Consider the following 18,379-nt stretch of genomic DNA (forward strand, 5'->3'; position numbering starts at 1 on the left):
AAGCAGATGGAGCTTCGAAACGCGTCGGGCAGATCCATTACGGAGCGGCGTCTACGAGCGGATCCCCGTCCTCACCTACACATAAATAAAGCTGCTGCTCGCGTGCTACTCATAAGGTGGACAACCTTGGAGCGTGAATCTATATGCGGCAGTCCAGCCGCAGAGTATGCACCACCCCGTTAACGTGGGGGTCACGGCAGTGAAGTAGCAGCCGTACATGGGATCGAGGACGGGCCCACTCGTGGAGTCCATACAGGACTTGATTGTGTGCTTTCCGCACTACACTTCCCAGAAGTCTCATTGGAGCCTCCCATTGGCGGGTGAGTTATATGAAATTGGAGAAGTGTAACGGGTGCGCACACCGCTTCCGTTAAAGCCCCTGAAGAGAAGCAGATGGAGCTTCGAAACGCGTCGGGCAGATCCATTACGGAGCGGCGTCTACGAGCGGATCCCCGTCCTCACCTACACATAAATAAAGCTGCTGCTCGCGTGCTACTCATAAGGTGGACAACCTTGGAGCGTGAATCTATATGCGGCAGTCCAGCAGCAGAGTATGCACCACCCCGTTAACGTGGGGGTCACGGCAGTGAAGTAGCAGCCGTACATGGGATCGAGGACGGGCCCACTCGTAGAGTCCATACAGGACTTGATTGTGTGCTTTCCGCACTACACTTCCCTGAAGTCTCATTGGAGCCTCCCATTGGCGGGTGAGTTATATGAAATTGGAGAAGTGTAACGGGTGCGCACACCGCTTCCGTTAAAGCCCCTGAAGAGAAGCAGATGGAGCTTCGAAACGCATCGGGCAGATCCATTACGGAGCGGCGTCTACGAGCGGATCCCCGTCCTCACCTACACATAAATAAAGCTGCTGCTCGCGTGCTACTCATAAGGTGGACAACCTTGGAGCGTGAATCTATATGCGGCAGTCCAGCCGCAGAGTATGCACCACCCCGTTAACGTGGGGGTCACGGCAGTGAAGTAGCAGCCGTACATGGGATCGAGGACGGGCCCACTCGTGGAGTCCATACAGGACTTGATTGTGTGCTTTCCGCACTACACTTCCCAGAAGTCTCATTGGAGCCTCCCATTGGCGGGTGAGTTATATGAAATTGGAGAAGTGTAACGGGTGCGCACACCGCTTCCGTTAAAGCCCCTGAAGAGAAGCAGATGGAGCTTCGAAACGCGTCGGGCAGATCCATTACGGAGCGGCGTCTACGAGCGGATCCCCGTCCTCACCTACACATAAATAAAGCTGCTGCTCGCGTGCTACTCATAAGGTGGACAACCTTGGAGCGTGAATCTATATGCGGCAGTCCAGCCGCAGAGTATGCACCACCCCGTTAACGTGGGGGTCACGGCAGTGAAGTAGCAGCCGTACATGGGATCGAGGACGGGCCCACTCGTGGAGTCCATACAGGACTTGATTGTGTGCTTTCCGCACTACACTTCCCAGAAGTCTCATTGGAGCCTCCCATTGGCGGGTGAGGTATATGAAATTGGAGAAGTGTAACGGGTGCGCACACCGCTTCCGTTAAAGCCCCTGAAGAGAAGCAGATGGAGCTTCGAAACGCGTCGGGCAGATCCATTATGGAGCGGCGTCTACGAGCGGATCCCCGTCCTCACCTACACATAAATAAAGCTGCTGCTCGCGTGCTACTCATAAGGTGGACAACCTTGGAGCGTGAATCTATATGCGGCAGTCCAGCCGCAGAGTATGCACCACCCCGTTAACGTGGGGGTCACGGCAGTGAAGTAGCAGCCGTACATGGGATCGAGGACGGGCCCACTCGTGGAGTCCATACAGGACTTGATTGTGTGCTTTCCGCACTACACTTCCCAGAAGTCTCATTGGAGCCTCCCATTGGCGGGTGAGTTATATGAAATTGGAGAAGTGTAACGGGTGCGCACACCGCTTCCGTTAAAGCCCCTGAAGAGAAGCAGATGGAGCTTCGAAACGCGTCGGGCAGATCCATTACGGAGCGGCGTCTACGAGCGGATCCCCGTCCTCACCTACACATAAATAAAGCTGCTGCTCGCGTGCTACTCATAAGGTGGACAACCTTGGAGCGTGAATCTATATGCGGCAGTCCAGCCGCAGAGTATGCACCACCCCGTTAACGTGGGGGTCACGGCAGTGAAGTAGCAGCCGTACATGGGATCGAGGACGGGCCCACTCGTGGAGTCCATACAGGACTTGATTGTGTGCTTTCCGCACTACACTTCCCAGAAGTCTCATTGGAGCCTCCCATTGGCGGGTGAGTTATATGAAATTGGAGAAGTGTAACGGGTGCGCACACCGCTTCCGTTAAAGCCCCTGAAGAGAAGCAGATGGAGCTTCGAAACGCGTCGGGCAGATCCATTACGGAGCGGCGTCTACGAGCGGATCCCCGTCCTCACCTACACATAAATAAAGCTGCTGCTCGCGTGCTACTCATAAGGTGGACAACCTTGGAGCGTGAATCTATATGCGGCAGTCCAGCCGCAGAGTATGCACCACCCCGTTAACGTGGGGGTCACGGCAGTGAAGTAGCAGCCGTACATGGGATCGAGGACGGGCCCACTCGTGGAGTCCATACAGGACTTGATTGTGTGCTTTCCGCACTACACTTCCCAGAAGTCTCATTGGAGCCTCCCATTGGCGGGTGAGTTATATGAAATTGGAGAAGTGTAACGGGTGCGCACAACGCTTCCGTTAAAGCCCCTGAAGAGAAGCAGATGGAGCTTCGAAACGCGTCGGGCAGATCCATTACGGAGCGGCGTCTACGAGCGGATCCCCGTCCTCACCTACACATAAATAAAGCTGCTGCTCGCGTGCTACTCATAAGGTGGACAACCTTGGAGCGTGAATCTATATGCGGCAGTCCAGCCGCAGAGTATGCACCACCCCGTTAACGTGGGGGTCACGGCAGTGAAGTAGCAGCCGTACATGGGATCGAGGACGGGCCCACTCGTGGAGTCCATACAGGACTTGATTGTGTGCTTTCCGCACTACACTTCCCAGAAGTCTCATTGGAGCCTCCCATTGGCGGGTGAGTTATATGAAATTGGAGAAGTGTAACGGGTGCGCACACCGCTTCCGTTAAAGCCCCTGAAGAGAAGCAGATGGAGCTTCGAAACGCGTCGGGCAGATCCATTACGGAGCGGCGTCTACGAGCGGATCCCCGTCCTCACCTACACATAAATAAAGCTGCTGCTCGCGTGCTACTCATAAGGTGGACAACCTTGGAGCGTGAATCTATATGCGGCAGTCCAGCCGCAGAGTATGCACCACCCCGTTAACGTGGGGGTCACGGCAGTGAAGTAGCAGCCGTACATGGGATCGAGGACGGGCCCACTCGTGGAGTCCATACAGGACTTGATTGTGTGCTTTCCGCACTACACTTCCCAGAAGTCTCATTGGAGCCTCCCATTGGCGGGTGAGTTATATGAAATTGGAGAAGTGTAACGGGTGCGCACACCGCTTCCGTTAAAGCCCCTGAAGAGAAGCAGATGGAGCTTCGAAACGCGTCGGGCAGATCCATTACGGAGCGGCGTCTACGAGCGGATCCCCGTCCTCACCTACACATAAATAAAGCTGCTGCTCGCGTGCTACTCATAAGGTGGACAACCTTGGAGCGTGAATCTATATGCGGCAGTCCAGCCGCAGAGTATGCACCACCCCGTTAACGTGGGGGTCACGGCAGTGAAGTAGCAGCCGTACATGGGATCGAGGACGGGCCCACTCGTGGAGTCCATACAGGACTTGATTGTGTGCTTTCCGCACTACACTTCCCAGAAGTCTCATTGGAGCCTCCCATTGGCGGGTGAGTTATATGAAATTGGAGAAGTGTAACGGGTGCGCACACCGCTTCCGTTAAAGCCCCTGAAGAGAAGCAGATGGAGCTTCGAAACGCGTCGGGCAGATCCATTACGGAGCGGCGTCTACGAGCGGATCCCCGTCCTCACCTACACATAAATAAAGCTGCTGCTCGCGTGCTACTCATAAGGTGGACAACCTTGGAGCGTGAATCTATATGCGGCAGTCCAGCCGCAGAGTATGCACCACCCCGTTAACGTGGGGGTCACGGCAGTGAAGTAGCAGCCGTACATGGGATCGAGGACGGGCCCACTCGTGGAGTCCATACAGGACTTGATTGTGTGCTTTCCGCACTACACTTCCCAGAAGTCTCATTGGAGCCTCCCATTGGCGGGTGAGTTATATGAAATTGGAGAAGTGTAACGGGTGCGCACTCCGCTTCCGTTAAAGCCCCTGAAGAGAAGCAGATGGAGCTTCGAAACGCGTCGGGCAGATCCATTACGGAGCGGCGTCTACGAGCGGATCCCCGTCCTCACCTACACATAAATAAAGCTGCTGCTCACGTGCTACTCATAAGGTGGACAACCTTGGAGCGTGAATCTATATGCGGCAGTCCAGCCGCAGAGTATGCACCACCCCGTTAACGTGGGGGTCACGGCAGTGAAGTAGCAGCCGTACATGGGATCGAGGACGGGCCCACTCGTGGAGTCCATACAGGACTTGATTGTGTGCTTTCCGCACTACACTTCCCAGAAGTCTCATTGGAGCCTCCCATTGGCGGGTGAGTTATATGAAATTGGAGAAGTGTAACGGGTGCGCACACCGCTTCCGTTAAAGCCCCTGAAGAGAAGCAGATGGAGCTTCGAAACGCGTCGGGCAGATCCATTACGGAGCGGCGTCTACGAGCGGATCCCCGTCCTCACCTACACATAAATAAAGCTGCTGCTCGCGTGCTACTCATAAGGTGGACAACCTTGGAGCGTGAATATATATATATATATATATATATAAAATCACTGAAAAAAACAAAGGTTACAGGGGCGTTATAGTTAGGAAATGGAATTTAAAAAAACATAGAAATTCACTGAAAAAAATAAAAGTTACAGGAACGTTATAGTTAGGGTGACAAGTCACTAGTACAAAACCAGAGAAATTCAGCAGTTATAGTTAGCTGAGCTAACTATAACTCGTGCCTCCGTAATGCACTGCCATCTTCTATATAGCCCCGGGGAGGTGGAGGTCCCCAGGGCTGTGGATCCACAAAAGACCCCCTCGATTAGTGCATGTATGCCACGGGGAGGTGGTGCTCCCCGGGCTGCATGGGGGGCCAGAGCCCCTCCAAACATTATTATTGCAGTTAGCCCGAGGGAGGTAGTGGCTGAGGAGGCAATAGGGCCTCCTCCATTTATTTATTTTTAAATGCATCTGCCCCTGGGAGGTGGTGGTCCACAAAGCCACCCCTTATTCTTTAAATTAGCCCGGGGAGGTGGCAGTCCCTGGTGCTATTGGCTGGCCCAGTGGCCCTGTCTGCATTAATAATTGCCCTAGGTGCAGGCCCCATGTGCCCCCTACCACATACATGATATGCCCCCGGGACATGACCCACCTGGGGGGTTATTGTAAAGGAGGTGGAGATAGCATTGTTAATGGCAGACCAGACCCATTCAGGTGCAAGGAAATATCCTCCCACTACTCTAAATGCAGTCCAGGTCTATTCAGCTCAGTGCTGACACATCCAGGAAAGGCAGGACAACCCCCACTCCCAGTGGCTGTCTGAAGAGAATACACACATCTGGCCACTGTCACTTCAAAACCAGACAGTCTATACACAACCCAGCAGAGGCACACAGGATGGCTAAGCCTGAGAATACCTACTTTCTAAAAGTAGTATTTTCAAACACAGAACATAAAAATCATCTTCACTAAAAGATGCATTTCTACATTCTGAGTTCATGCGTACTGGCCTCTATTTCTCTATCGTTTCCCAATGGGAAGATATACTCGTAAAATGTTACAAAGAATTCCCCATTCTATCCTATGGGACAGGTAGCCTTTCAACAGTGAAAAACGAAATATACTGTAATGCTGTTTATGTTTGTTTGAATATCTTTATTCGGCAATTTACTCACCATAAAAGAATACATTTTACACATTAAAATTCATTTCCCACGATAAAAATATTATTTATCATCAATAAAACCATTATTTAAAATATGACACGAAATACATCAAAGCAATACGTATGGACCATGGACAGACATTCTCAACATTTCATTAAATGATATTTGAAGGCCTTCAATTACAACCAGTCTAGTCACTTGGTGGCCTAGGGTGCAGCTTCAGTAACCTAGAGCGGGTCAACCAAGCACTACTCAGGTATTTTGCTACCCCGCATACAGTGACAATGGATGAGGAGTCTGTAGAAAGTACTCGTAAGGCCAGACTGTGGCACCTCAGTCCCAACCCTCTACAAACTGGTTTCAGCCAAAACTTCCGTGCCGCTTTGTAAGCTGGGCAGGCGAAGAGTAAGTGGGCTACAGACTCCTTAGGGGCCGCACAACCGGGGCACGATCGCGAAGGGCCACCAGGGTTAGACCACCTTGCGGTAAATTCGTGCACCGGGAGGGTCCCATACCTTAGTTTTAGATATAAGGCTCTGTCTAGCGGCTTAGTTATAAAGTCAAGAAAGGGTTCCAACCTCTTAGCCCACTTGAACTCTAAGAACCGTTCAGTGAGTGAACCCCCTGCCCCGCTACGTGTAGCCTCTACCTGCACCCAATCCCAATATAACTTCTTAATCACTGGTTTGGGCGGAGGTAATTGGGTCTCCCAGACATCTTTCAATCCCAATTGGGAGAGTAGGTGCCTCACATTGTACAGCCATCTAATCTTATTGCCAGTATCAAGCAGGATTAAATCATGCAACCCTTCAGCATATTTGGCAAGCTCCTTAGTTCTTCTTAGACGAACCCAAAAGAGCAGCGGGCGCAGCCTCACCAGATCCTTTAGGGCTCGTCTACCCAAATCTAGCCTCAAGGGGGTCAACGGGGTAGAGACAGGGAGAGCCACCACATCCCTCAGGAACTTATTTTCTGCTGTGGTCAGATCCGAAACATTTTCGAACCCTCAAAGCTCTGAGCCATATAATGCCGCAGGGAGTATCTGACCCTCATAAATGGCCATGACCGGTGTCAGAGGTTTACTACTTGACTCACGGAACTCCCTCAAGGTCACCCCAGATATTCTTTTGTGACCAAGTAGCATTTTGGCCAGGTGGTCCTTCCAGTTCATTCGACTATTTATCCTCACCCCTAAATAGTCGAAGGAATCGACCAGTTCCAGGGGAGCCCCATTGAGCGCAAAGTTGTTTTTAAAACTTTTGCAGGGTGAGAAAGTCATCAGCTTGGTTTTAGAGGTATTGATGGTTAAGCCTCTATCTGTGCAAAAGGAGCTGAATCGATGCAGGAGTTTTTGCAGTCCTACAGGGGATTTGGATATCAGTATAGTATCATCAGCGAAGAGTAGAGTGGGAATTCTTTCACCTGCCAGGGATGGGGCATCCGTCTCTTCTCCTCTCAGATGGTCCACCACTCCATTCACAAACAAGGAGAAGAGGGTCGGAGCCATAACACATCCCTGGCGGACTCCGCTCCTCACGGGGACCCTATCTGTCAGCTGTCCCTGGGTTCCCCATCTGTTCCTCGCATAATTCCCCTCGTGGAGCCTTGCAATTAAATTCAAGAGTGAGCCAGGAAAGCCCATCCTTCCTAAAATCTCCCACAATTTAGCTCGAGGGACCAGGTCAAAAGCTGTCTTGAGATCTATGAAGGCCATGTAAAGGCTGCCCTTTTTGATGGTAACTGTCTTCCAATAGATAACAAAAAAACGAAAGACCTGGTCCATCGTACCAACCTTCCGGCGGAATCCAGCTTGGAGATGGGAAAGGATACTTTCCTCCTCCATCCAGTCGCCAACCCTTGAGATGATGACCCTGCCAACCACTTTCTGGATTACGTCTATCAAACTGATAGGTCTGTAATTGGCAGGGTCATCTCTTGCCCCTTTCTTATACACAGTGACGACCTCAGCTCCCTTCCAGGAATCTGGCACCGGATGACCCTTTGCAATCAGATTCATTAAAATGGCTATTAAGTTGGCCCAGGCCATGGGCTCCACAATCAAAAGGTCCCCTGGGATCCCATCCGGACCTGCCGCCTTCTTTGGGGTCAGATGTCTAATAGCCACTACTACTTCTGAGGGCGAAAATGGATAATCGTCCCCTGTAAGTTCCCCTCCCCTATAGCTAGCTACCTTGGAGCTGGTTGTATCTTCCATTCCACCATATAAGGCTGAAAAATGGTTAAACCATTGCTGGCTAGTTATGTGGGTTGCTAGTGGTTGGGATCTCCCCTGCCTTGCTTTATTAATTAAATCCCAGAATAACATCGAGTTCCTCGTACTCACAGCATCTGTTAAATCCTGCCAGTGCTGTTCCTCCCATTCACGTTTAGCCAGCGCAATCCTTCCTAGCCGCTCTAACTAGTAATGGATCCCTTGAGAGTAAAGCAGCTGTCAGTTTTTTCCTTTTCTCCTTGCACTGGACTGAATACCAGGGATTACTAGAAATGGGGGGGGTGTTATTCGGTCTGCGGCTATTCCTATTTAAATGAAAATAGTGGCTCACGTGGTCTATTGTACCTTTGTAAACTGTATCAAGAGTATTGGGGGGATTTGGAGCCCTACCATTTTCCCGGTCCCATACCTCCAGGTCCAAAGTCAGATCCACAACAAGGGATTTGATGGTCCCTAGTTGGTCCTCCTTCAGTTGAGCATTATCCCATTTCAGTCTACTATTGTTGTTATATGGGATAATCTCTTTAGTTGTTAACATAGGGGCTCTCACCACCCTATCTTTAAGGTTACCCCACTTAAACTTAGTGCACAGAGGATTATGGTCGCTATCCTGGGTAGATATCACCTCCATATCAATTAGGTCAGTCCACAAACTAACGTCCATTAAGATGTAATCGATTCTGGACGGACCTGTTAGCCTATTAAAGGTCATTGCACCTGCCCTGTCAGACAGAGTCCTTCCATTAAGTGCTCTTAAATTGTGTTCCCTAGTGAGGGCATTTAGTTGGATTGCCCTCGCCGACCATTTTCGAATGGGGGGTAATGACAATGCGGGGATGGACCATTTAGAATCTTCTTCCTCAGTGCCTAGGGAGTCATCTCCCAGGAGAGGTTCAAACATACAATTGAAATCCCCCCCACAATAGTTTTTACTGCAGGAGGACAATTGGCTAATGCTGAGTCTAGACTTAGTATAGTTGCTGAAATAGTATCCCCCGGGGCCCCTCTGGCATACACATTAAAAAGTTCGAGCCTATTCCCCTCAATATAACCCCTAGAGGAGAGATGTAGTATATCACTACACTCAGAATCCTGGATGAGCATATCCCAGTCCAGGTCGATTTTTATCCAAATCGTAAGGCCTCCCGCTGGTCTGCCCTTCCCTATGGATATTGCTGGGGAAGAAAAGGTGGTATAACCCGATTTGTTTAACGGTAGCAGACTCCAGGTTTCTTGAAACAGACAAACATCGAACTTCTCAATGAATGTGTGCCATTCCGGTATATCCAGCTTCCTTTTAAGTCCTGCTACATTCCAGGATAAGAGGTTTATTACTCGGCGGCCCTTACTAACTGTGTCAGGAACCCCCTTGCACCCCCTCCCATCGCCCGACTTAATCGTACAAGTATCCTCCACACAATTAGGTGGATTGGAGGGTACAGTAATACCAGCATTAATAACCGTACACAGAGCATCCGTAGGGGCCCTGGTTGACCAGCTACTATCCGCATTTTGAACTACAAGGGTAGCCTCCTGACTCATAACTTCGCAACCATCCCGCCATGGGGCCTCCACACCTAATCGGTCACCTCTCTCCCCCGTAGGCCGTGAATGTCAATCGCCGTCTTCCATACCGGATAGCTGCGAAAACCTATTACAAGTATTCAATGGGGTGAAGGGTCTCAGGTGCTCCATCCTACTATCATGAATCAGTGTATGTCTCTGAGGTATTATAGACCAGCCAAACTGATCAGTGGCATGGACAGGGTACTGCCCATACGGGGGATAGATGTTACTATGTAGTAATGGAGGGTTAGGTCTGAAGGGGTAGAACTCATTTCGATGATTAAGTGGGAAAACAGCTGACCTCGGATAGAAGTATGTTAGGGCCCGAGGGGTGATACAATTGTCCCCATTTCCAGTCGGCCAGTTTAGAATGTGGTCTACGGCCCGGGGATCTCTAAAATTAACCACCACTAAATCCCCTTCAATATCTTTACGTCTGCTACCCAGCCAGTTAATCCGCCTAACATGCACTATATCTCCATCGATATTAGGTGCTATGGGCCTATATGTCCTCAACCAGTGAATTATTTTATTTTTCAGTTGGGCGTATCCCTCCTTCTTGTTTTCTACTAACGGTGGAACCCCAGTCAAAACTACCACAAAGGGCACTGCTTGTGGGGGATCTCTACTTGTGGCCCCTTTCTTTCTTGACCTCTAGTGTTTCTTCCTTCCCCTTGTTCCTCCCGTTTGTTTGGTATGGGGGCCCTCGACACTACCTTCTGGGGGGCATCCCCCATCCCTACTAGTGGGGTGTTTTTGTGTTTTTGAGGGTGTGGATTTTGAGAGCCAGGCTCTACCCTACTATGAGGCTGTGGTTTCTGTTGGGGCAGCTGTTTGGGCGGCTGGGGTGTAACAAGTGGGGTTTTAGGCGCATTATTAGTAGGTGGTCCGGCTGAGACTATAGGATGCACCACCCCACTCCCCTGGGCTTTGGTTATAGTAGCCATACTGTTCAAAGCATTCTCCAGAAGAGTCAATCTGATTTCCACTTTTTTAATGCTCTCATTGATTGGTAGGAGCAGGGATGTCAGTAAAAATTCCAAATTCCCTAACACTGGAGGGGGGGATGGTATATATGGTACGGATCACTGAAATAATATCGACTACCAAAATATCGACTACCCAAAATATCGAGGAAAAAATATCTACAACCAAAATATCGAGTTTGTATGTACAAACAGGTAAGTACAAAAATATCGAATACAAAATATCGTTTACAAAAATATCGTTGTAAAAAATATCGACTTTAATAAAAACAATGTTTAATTACATTAATATAAAAAATTAATTACTAAAATATAATTAACAATACTTAAATTAACTTTTAATAATTAAATAATTAATGAAAGTAAAAAAATTATATTTTTTTAATCATATTTCTTAAAACATATATATATATAGTAACAAAATTTAATTAAATAATAGCCAATATTATTAACGTACAAATACAAAAGAGTAAAAATTACTATTCCCACTGCAAAGAGTGCAACAGTGGATATATGACGTTACAACGCAACTTTTACAACGCACTACCATTACAACGTAAGTATTGGTAAGTATATAATAATTTTTTTAATTTAAATTATTTAAAATTATTTAAATATAATTTAATTTAATTTACTTTCATTAAATTAAATAATGTAAATTTAATTTTACTTTATTTTTACACTGTACCCCTGTACCCCAAAACTGACCATGAACCCTAAAAAAACCCTTTACCCAAAAACCCAAAACTGACCCTGAACCCTAAAAATACCCCTTTACCCAAAAACTAAAAACTGACCCTGAACCCTAAAAATACCCCTTTACCCAAAAATTAAAAACTGACCCTGAACCCTAAAAATACCCCTTTACCCAAAAACTAAAAACTGACCCTGAACCCTAAAAATACCCCTTTACCCAAAAACTAAAAACTGACCCTGAACCCTAAAAATACCCCTTTACCCAAAAACTAAAAACTGACCCTGAACCCTAAAAATACCCCTTTACCCAAAAACTAAAAACTGACCCTGAACCCTAAAAATACCCCTTTAATTTAACATAATTAGCAATTAATCAATTAAATTAAAATAATTACCAATTACATTTTAATTAATTAACAAATATTATTTAATTACCAATTAATTAAATATTACTACCAATTAATACATTTACATATTTAATAAATAATAATTAAATTACTTCCCACCCTATTCCCCTATAAACCCACAACCCGCTACAGGAAATACATTAATTTAATTTACATAATTAGCAATTAATAAATTAAATTAAATTAATTACCAATAAAATTTTAAATAATTAACATATATTATTTAATTACCAATTAATTAATTATTACTACCAATTAATAAATTTACATATTTAATTAATTATAATTAAATTACTTCCCACCCTATTCCCCTATAAACCCACAACCCGCTACAGAATAAAATTACACAATAATTTTAAAAAAATCATTAAATAAAAATAATTATAACATAAAATGACACTTTTCACACATATTATAACATAAAAACACTATAAATAATTACATATTATATAAAAAACGATATTTTTTACTTTCGATATTATTTACAGTCGATATTACTTCACTTACCTTAAAAACGATATTTTGGCTGTCGATATTCTGTCCTGTCGATATTTTCTACAAACGATATTTAAAACTCGATATTCTGTCCAAACGATATTTTGGAGTCGATATTATGTCTGTGTACCATTTGGTACTGTGGTCCCCATGGTGATATCAGAACTTACAACATTAGAGTCCATAATAGACGATATGACCTCTAATGGTGGTGCGCCGGGTAGTGACAATACTGGCGCCTCCACTCTTGGTCTATCATGTGTGGAAGTAGGTTTTATCCCTTTGCCAAAATCAGAGTGGGAAGTTTTAACTTTGCCTTGCCCTACCCTGAATTTCCTCCTTCTTTTACTTGGTGGTGGGCCATGAATCTGGGCCACCACTAGTTGCTTAGATTTTGTTGTCCTAGGCTTCGCTGTAACAGTGGTGCAACGAAGACTGGGAGTAGGGGAAGCAATTACAATATGATCAGAGGGCAATCACGGTGTGGGGGAACAATCTCGCAGCAAAAAGGGAACACCTTCTTGACCTACAATATCCCCACACACATCAAATGAACCTCCCTCCTGGGCGGTAGTAAAAGGAACAATGTTAGTGAGGGATCTATTTTTCAAACTTTCGACAGAGCGTCGCCGTTCCGCCCTTCGCTCAGCCATAGATAGTTCCTTATCTCCGTCACACAAAACCTTAGGAAAAAAGTTGTCCAGTGACCCATTGCGGAGTTTTCCCATCTTTCCAGGTGTTCCCTCTACAAACGTCAAGGCCATTACACTTGCTTGCAGGGGGAGCAACAAGACTACGGATGTTAAGGGATGGGCCCAGCCCAGTCTCCTCAGGCCTCTGAGGGCCTCAGAGGGCCCGCTCTTTGCCCGTTCTTCGCCCCGAGCTGCGTCCCGCGCTGAGGGAGGTTAGCCCTGGGATATAGGAACCGTAGGGGGCGGGGTGCGGGACAACAGGGAGAGCGGACCGGAAGGTGTCACACGGTCACGCAGGGACTCCTGGGAAATGGAGTCCCTGCAACGCTCGCAGCCCCGCTGTCCGCCTTAGCCCAGTGCCTGTTCGACTTCCTCACAGGCAAACGTAAAACCCCACTCGTTCCTGGCGCTGCGGCACCCGCGGAGCGGGTGCGGCGAGATTCAGGCAACAATGTCTGGTCTAAAAACGGGCAGCTCCTCCAGCATCCACGAAGCTCCACACGGTAGGAATGTCTTTAAAAATGGTCCCACTGGAAACAAGGCAGGAGGGGTTTAAGAAAGGTCTCCAGAGGGCGGGGTGCGGGACAACAGGGAGAGCGGACCGGAAGGTGTCACACGGTCACGCAGGGACTCCTGGGAAATGGAGTCCCTGCAACGCTCGCAGCCCCGCTGTCCGCCTTAGCCCAGTGCCTGTTCGACTTCCTCACAGACAAACGTAAAACCCCACTCGTTCCTGGCGCTGCGGCACCCGCGGAGCGGGTGCGGCGAGATTCAGGCAACAATGTCTGGTCTAAAAATGGGCAGCTCCTCCAGCATCCACGAAGCTCCACACGGTAGGAATGTCTTTAAAAATGGTCCCACTGGAAACAAGGCAGGAGGGATTTAAGAAAGGTCTCCAGAGGGCGGGGTGCGGGACAACAGGGAGAGCGGACCGGAAGGTGTCACACGGTCACGCAGGGACTCCTGGGAAATGGAGTCCCTGCAACGCTCGCAGCCCCGCTGTCCGCCTTAGCCCAGTGCCTGTTCGACTTCCTCACAGGCAAACGTAAAACCCCACTCGTTCCTGGTGCTGCGGCACCCGTGGAGCGGGTGCGGCGAGATTCAGGCAACAATGTCTGGTCTAAAAACGGGCAGGTCCTCCAGCATCCACGAAGCTCCACACGGTAGGAATGTCTTTAAAAATGGTCCCCTGGTATACTGTAATGCACTATCAGGACATGTCACACACACACCAGTACATTTCCTACCTTTCAAATGCACTGCACCCTGCCGATAGGGGTGCCTTGGGCCTACCTTAGGGGAGACTCACATGTGATAAAAGGTAAGGTTAGGGCTTTGCAAGTGGGGACATTTGCCAAGTCGACATGGCAGTAAAAACTGCATGGAGACTGTTGGACTTTACCCTTTTTGGCTAATGTTCCCTAAGCTTTTTTCTTTCCCCCTAGACATTTTTTCTGACATGGTGTTGCCAACTTTAATGCTTTGGGCACTTTGCCACTGCTGATCAGTGTCAAAGTGCAAGTACTCCCTTGGTAAAGTGTAATGATAATTGGTTGTCCATGATTGGTACGTTTGCCTTACTAGTAAAGTCCCTAGTAAAGTGCACTATGTGTGCCAGGGCTGGTAATGCAAATGCTACTAGTGGGCCTGCAGCACTAATTGTGCCACCCCCACAAGTAGCCTTAAAGAGAGTACTTAGGCCTGCCACTGCTGTGCCTGTGCGCAGTTTCTTAAACTGCCATGTTGTCCTGACAAGTTCACCCACTTGCCAGGCCTTACCCTTCCTTTTCTATTCACATCAGATGCCCCTATGGTAGGTCCAAGGTACCCACTGGGCAGGGTGCAGTGTATGTGAAAGGTAGAACATGTACTGAGATGTGTACCATGTCCTGACAGTGAAATACTTTCATTTTTCCCTGTTGAAAGGCCATCTTGCCCATAGGACAGGATGGGGAGGCTGTGTAATATGTTTCCAGCCTATCTTCCCACAGGCTAAAGATGGAGAGGTGAAGTTTAGTATACCTGAACTCACAATTTAATAACACATCTTTACGTGAAGGTGGTTTTTGCATTGTGTGTTTAGAAACCACAAGTTTAGAAGTGGCTGGGTTTTTGTGTTCTAACATTTCTGTGTGTCTCTGCCTGATTGTCGATTGACTGTATCGATTTCATAGTGATATCATCTGGGCAATGTCTTGACCCAGGGGAGGAGGTGAGACAGCAACAGGCTGACCTGCATCTGGAGTGTAAGGGGGAGGAGTAGCCCCTGGGAGTGAAGAGGCCTGGGCTGCCACCATGAAACAATGGCTCCATCTCCTGCTGAGTGTTTGAGGATCCAGACCCCCACTAATCAAAGGAAGAAGGTGTCACTGGCAGGGAGACACCCAGAACTGGTTTGGACAGGAGTCAGTGCCCCCCCTGAACACCAAGGCTTCAAAGACATTTAGGGGTATAACTATGAGAGCTGAAACCCCTGGATTTTGGATTGATCAAGACTGAAAAGGATTGAAACTACTTTGTGGTCAAGCGGAACCTCGGCCACGGAAGAAACAGCTGAAGAAACTGAAGGAAAGGACTGACCCTTACTGTGTGTTCTGGGGCTGGCCTACAGTTTGCTGATTTAACCAAGGAGAGAATAAGGGACTTTGCTGTGTGCTGTGTCCCCCTACTAGAAAGGACTTTGCTGTGAGCTGTGTCCTGAAGTAACTTGTCCCCAAGAGCCCGAGGAGAGCTGGCTCCCTGTTGTGGAAACTCAGGAACCTAAAAGTTTCCAGAGGTGTCTCAGGGACAATGTGTGTATGTGCTTTTTGCAGCCTGAAACCTTTGTAAGAATTGCCCCAATGATCGAGTTCACCTGAATCCAAGTGAGTCTCAGCGACACTGTGTGTGTGTGCTTTGTGCAGCCTGAGACCTTCGTGAGGATTGCCTTGTGATCGTGGGCACCTGGAGTCCAAGTGAATCTCAGCGACGCTGTATGCTTCGTGCAGCCTGAGACCTCCGCGAGGACTGCCCTGTGATTGTGTACACCCGAAGCTCAAGTGAGTGTCAGCGACATTGTGTGTGTGGTTTGTGCAGCCTGAGACCTTTGTTAGGATTGCCCTGTGATCATGGGCTCCTGGAATACAAGTGAATCTCTGCAACGTTGTGTGCATGTGCTTCGTACTACCTGAGACCATTGTGAGGATTGCCCTGTGATTGTGCACACCCGAAGCTCAATTGAGCCTCAGCGACGCTGTGTGCATGTGCTTTGTGCAGCCTGAGACCTTTGTGAGGATTGCCCAGTGATTGTGGCACCCAGAGCTTAAGCAAGTCTCAGCGATGCTGTGTGTGTGTGTGTGTGCCCTGTTGCAGCCTGGGACCTTCATCATTGCCATCGGCCCAGTCCTCGGAGGAGCTGTGCCGCCGGTCCGAGCCTGTCTTTGCCAAGGAGGGACCTCGAACCATCCTCGTCGGGGGGGGCCGTGTTCCACTGCCCAAGATCAACGAAGTTGCATCGGAGGCCCAAGCCACAAGGAGAGGAGAGTGAGATCGTACCCCCCAGGTAACGCTCAGCGAGCGTGCGTGTGCCGCACCTGGTGCAGGGTGTGGGCTACGAGAGAAACGCTCTCTGCCTTTCCTCACTTTGCAGCGTGAGCCTCTGCGGAAGTCTGTATTTCGGCTCGAACTTGCCAAGGAGTGGCAGTACCAGTGCCGAAGTGTGGAGCCACACCTTGTTTTACACCATACCCCTGTTGGGGGCATATTTTGGCAGTAGCTGACCGCGAGTCATCAGGAGTGGCATAGAGACCATCCCGAGCTCCGTGATCAGTTCCAGAGTACATTATTTTGGTATTATGAACTGCCTGATTGTTGCACTACGGATCACATCATTTTGGTATTACGAACTTCCTGATGGTTGCATTACGCATTGCATTATTTGTGCATTACGAACTGCCTGATTGTTGCATTACGCATTGCATTATTTCTGCATAACGAACTACCTGATTGTTGCACTACGCATTGCATTTTTTTTGCATAACGAACTGCCTGATTGTTGCATTACGCATTGCATTATTTTTGCATGACGAACTGCCTAGTTGTTGCATTCTGAATTGCAATATTTTGGCATTACAAACTGCTTGATTGTTGCATAACAAACTGCATTATTTCTACATTACGAAGGGCCTGATACTTGCATTACGAACTGCATTGCATTGCATTAGGACTGCATTGGATCATCTAGAAATACTCATTAATACTGCAAGAACCTACAAGGGCTTGCTGGCCTAATAACCGGCTAGGTGAAATAGTACAAATAAGCATATGTTGGATTTTTATCGTGTGGTCTCATCGTATATATTTTTATATGAAGATATACTTGTTTTTTTATGAAACTTGTGTGGAGTTCATTTGTGGTGTCATCATTGGGTTACAGAGAGCAGGGTTGCAAATACTTTACACATTTGCATTGATGATAAGCATGGCTGCTCGTGCCCAGCTACCAAGGGGGTGAGCAGGGGCTGTCTGAGAAGGTGTCCTTCCTTTCCCTGACGTGGAAGCAAGGGTCCCTATTTGGAATAAGGTACCTACCTCAGCCAACTAGCAAGGCCCAGTTCTAACACAGACGCTGCAGTGGCAGGTCGGAGAACCCTTTGAATGGCTGCTCGTGTGGGTGGCACAGTCCGTGCTGCAGGCCCACTAGCAGCATTTGATGTATAGGCCCTGGGCACACAAAGTGCACTTTACTAGGGTTTACCAGTAAATCAAATATGCCAATCATGGAAATAACATTCCATAACCTAATTTACAATATGAGCACTTGCACTTTAACACTGAACTGCAGTGAGAAAGTGCTCATTGACACTAATCCGTCAAAACCGGGAGGTCAGAAAGCTAAAAGACAGGGGAAACGCTCCAAAAGATGCCAGGTCTAACATAAATGAAATAAATGTTTAAAAATGTTAAACAATCTAAAAAGCTATTGAATAAATCAAATTAAAAAGTATCAGCAAGGGTGGGTATTTTTTAATTATCGTTTTAAAATAAAAATTTATAAATTAAAATAGCATTTAAGCTATTTTGGTATTTAAAACACGTTTAATTTCATTAACAAATGTGCTGTAACATTTTATTAGTTACTCGTTTATTTTAAATAATTCACATCAATATATATTTATATTGTACAATAAATATTTTTTCAAATAATAAATAAAAAATAAACATCATTATATGTTTCCTGTACTTTTGCCTTGGGAGAGCCTTCCCTAGTGTCTGGGCTCTTTGGCAAGTGAAAACCTACTAGTTGTAACTTTATACTTGTAGATTCTGTTATGAGAGGTTTCAGCTACTCAGTAAAGTGGGTGGAAACATCAAATTCTGCACCTAGGTGGAAATCCCCACTCAGAAATG

The sequence above is a fragment of the Lissotriton helveticus genome, chromosome 8, assembly GCF_964261635.1.
Source record: "Lissotriton helveticus chromosome 8, aLisHel1.1, whole genome shotgun sequence".
NCBI lineage: Eukaryota > Metazoa > Chordata > Amphibia > Caudata > Salamandridae > Lissotriton > Lissotriton helveticus.